Genomic DNA, 3,800 nt, shown 5'->3' with positions numbered 1-3,800 from the left:
CATGGCTGACCCCGTTCAAGGAGCTTCCGAGAAGGCGTCGAGGTGCGTGGCGGCAGCCTCTGTCGCGTCGCGTCGGTCGACCGCCGGCGATGCTTGTCCGGCTTTCACGTGGCTTGGAAGGTGTATGGCCTTATATTCTGGTTTTTAGCAAGAATGTCTCGGTCTGTGTACCTGCCACATCTACGCAGGTTTAAGAGGGCGCTTTGCCTCGAAAGCAATTTTAGAGGCAATAAGTATAGGGTTTGGCAACTTTTTGAAGCGGACGTCCCAGGTACCTAAAAACGACACAGCGGGCACCACACAGTCATTTGGGCGGCGAGGGGGGTGTCTCTGCAAACAAAGAGAAAAAAGAAGGCTATGTGTTGTTGACAACATTGTACAAACCGTGAATATAAATCATGTTTATTCATGTTTATTTTCATCACGCATGTCAAAGTTATGCAATTTACAAAAACATGTTACGAGCTAACATAGGAAAGAAAGATGTGTTAATTTAGAGGCTCGTTTTCTTTGTTAGACACATTATTACTGAGAACTAATGGACAGTGATGCCTAGGAATGTCTAGGGGATGTTATTAGAAGCAACTGTAATTCAAATGTCACATTACAATTACATTACAGTCACTTCTAATATCATCCCTCATACATTCCTTGGCATCATTGTTTGCTAGTTCAAAGCAAATATAGGGTTTGACAGGAGGAGAGGGGTCGCTTAGTAAAGGGAAGTTCAATCAATCGGTATACGCAAGCACTAGACACACTTACAGACTAAACAAAATTGGAAACATATCCACGAATTGAATGATGGAGAGTGGGGCGAAGCATTTGTCCGTCCATTCGTTTTTGCTTTCGTCCGTCCATGCGTCCGTCTGTGTGACCGTCCATGCGTCCATCTGCCCGTCCATGCGTGCGTCTGTTCGTACGTCTGTCCCTGCGGCCATTCATGTGTCCATTCATGCATCTGTCTGTGTGTCCGTTCGTCCATCTATTCAACACTCCAAGTACCACCATATCGCATATTTTCATCATATATTCCCCATATAGAAACACCACCATCCAGTGGACATTCCAAGGGCTAAATGAGAGGTGTCAAACGCACACTTTCTTACGTCTTGCGCTTCGGGTCTACTTCCCACCTTTAACCACCTCGAGTTCGTGGTATATACTAGTTCATTGTATTTATGGCACTGCGGCCCAACGCTCACTAAACCTTTCTAAAACCAAGGAGGTTACGCCCAGCGAGTATAACGTAGCAAACTTTTCCTGTAAGATAGTGCTCAATGTACATGACAATGGCTGCTAATCGGAAATGAGAGACAGGACAATTCGGCTTTTACTTTCTTACGGCTTGCGCTTCGTATCTACTTCCCACCTTTAACCACCTCGAGTTCATTCATGGTATATACTAGTTCATTGCGTTCATGGCCCTGCGGCTCAACGCTCGCTAAACCTTTATAAAACTAAGGAGGTTACACCCAGCGAGTATAACCTAGCAACCCTTTCTTGTCAGAAAGTGCTCAATGTACATGTCAATGGCTGCTAATGGGGATCACAGCGTGCGTGTTAACTAAAAGCCGAATGCTCCTGTCTCTCATTCCCCATTAGCAGCCATTGGCATGTACATTGAGCACTATTTTTTTATTGTTCAACAACGCACAGAAGAAATATCTCACCGTCACCACCTTGGAGGTTAAAATGTTATACTTGTTACATATTACAACGGCTACGAGGGACGAGCAGGTGTCACTATAAGGAGCTTCGCCCCTAAAAATTCACAGAATCTTCCTAAAGGCAACTATGATGGGATGCGAAGCAGCATCGTTGCGCACGGGTGGCGCCACGGGTTGAACAGCACCAACGCGGGTGCGGCGGTGAGTGCTTGAAGATTCGTTTGAAACGATGGGTGGCGTAGGTCATGTGAGACGCCCAGACATGTTTCAACGCGTAAGTAAGGCGCGCGTCAGGTATATTGCGCGTGACCCTATTAGTCGGCGGTGTGGCGTGTGGCAGTCGCGGTGAGCGGCGGTAGCACAGGTGTTGCGGGCGAACGGACGTGGCGGTAGCTGGTGGTGGTGGTGGTAGTGGTTAGAAGATGAGAAAAGGCACCTGATTTCTGCGACCCGGTCGGGAGCACGGCGCAGTGCCTGCGGGGAAGGGAAAAGGGAGAAAAGTGGAAAGAAGAGAAAAGATTAAGTTAGTAGTGGCACGGTCGTCATCCACAGGAGCAGCAGTCCAGTAGCAAGGGTAGGGGTGGCAAGGGGCCCGTCCTCGGCGGTAGTCAGCTGCGGGCGCGGCGGCTAGAGCATGGCAGGCGAAGGAAAAAATGACGTCAGCGCGCACTGAGAGAGAAGCATGACGTCAACGCGCAGCTGCGCCGTGGCATACTTGGCGCCGCTCCTATACCTGCAGTAATGAGAATGCGTTGCGGCGCGTTTGTACGGGAGCACGCACAGTCGTCAGCAGGTTTAACACAAACGTTTCGACGCGTCACCTGGGCTACTTCTACTGATGCCAGCACGAAAGCACTGAGCGCTGTTGCCAATACAATGCATCGGTATACCTGGATAGTACTTCCGCGTGCATGGAAAACATCTAGGCAACATAACCCAAAGATACAAGGTGCACCGTCAATCAAACTGTTTCAGGACACGCTGTGGAATGTTCACGTTAAGGGTGCTGATGACTGTATCATATGACGTTACAGATTAAATGCACTTACTAAATGTACCACATAGAACCTATAACACGCGAGACTATGCTTTTGACGTGCAATTTATGCTCAACATGACGGTGACGCAAATATACCTCGTCGAGTGTCCACATTGTTATGCGTCACTCACTTAGAGGACGAAGAATAAAAAGACTAGGTGGTACGTGCTCTCGCCATCTTGGCTGTTTGGAGTCTTGAGCACACTGCTGCTACGTGGTTAGTTCCGTAATTTCATTGACGATGTCATTGTTGTTGTTCTTGAGTGCCCTGACTGCTTTGACACAGGAAATGTAGGCTTGGGACATAAGTTCACGGGACAAGTCCAATATCTTTGCCCTCCACCCCTGCCTCTTCAACCACTTTTTTTTAGAGTACTCTTCGATAGGTTGAGGCACAGCAGCCAGCGCTGGATCACCCATCACTGCACCAGCAGGAGGTGCCTTGAACTTCTCGGTCACCACCATCGGGGCTTGTTGACGGAGATCCTGAATCTTGGCCTCTCCGAAGACAATGTAGGTGTCTGACGCAGCGCTCTTGTACACGTCTGGCTTGGTGATGACGAAGAGGATTTTTTGAACTTTTGGATTGCCACCCGGCAGACACCCTGCACCTACTTCAGTCCCAGTTTGGACATCACCTTGCGCGCCTTTTTCTCCCTCCGACTCTGATTGGCTTTTCTGCCCAGCTTCTCGCTGATGCCCGCAGCTTGTGCAATCTGGCTTTGTCCTGTCGCCTTTCCAATGTCATCGTCAAGATTTGGCGCTGAGTCGTCGCTGCTGGAGTCGGTATCACTGTCGTCCTCGACAGTCACCGACTTTGGGCTCCCACCTGGAAGAATCCGGTGCGCTGAGTTCAGGCATGTTTGTGTGTGTGTGTGTGTGTGTGTGTGTGTGTGTGTGTGTGTGTGTGTGTGTGTGTGTGTGTGTGTGTGTGTGTGTGTGTGTGTGTGTGTGTGTGTGTGTGTGTGTGTGTGTGTGTGTGTGTGTGTGTGTGTGTGTGTGTGTGGGTGGGTGGGTGTGGGGGTGTGTGTGTGTGTGTGTGTGTGTGTGTGTGTGTGTGTGTGTGTGTGTGTGTGTGTGTGTGTGTGTGT

General features: G+C 49.3%; 1 pseudogene; it reads right to left on the bottom strand.

Moving 5' to 3' along the window:
• Window positions 1–2,919: 2,919 nt before the first annotated feature.
• On the bottom strand, window positions 2,920–3,570 carry LOC119180104 (nascent polypeptide-associated complex subunit alpha pseudogene; annotated as a pseudogene).
• Between the last annotated feature and the right edge of the window lie 230 nt (window positions 3,571–3,800).

This window comes from Rhipicephalus microplus, chromosome 7 (genome assembly GCF_043290135.1).
Source record: "Rhipicephalus microplus isolate Deutch F79 chromosome 7, USDA_Rmic, whole genome shotgun sequence".
Lineage (NCBI taxonomy): Eukaryota > Metazoa > Arthropoda > Arachnida > Ixodida > Ixodidae > Rhipicephalus > Rhipicephalus microplus.
Note: the sequence above shows the minus strand (reverse complement) of the source record. Positions and strands in the feature narration are given on the sequence as shown.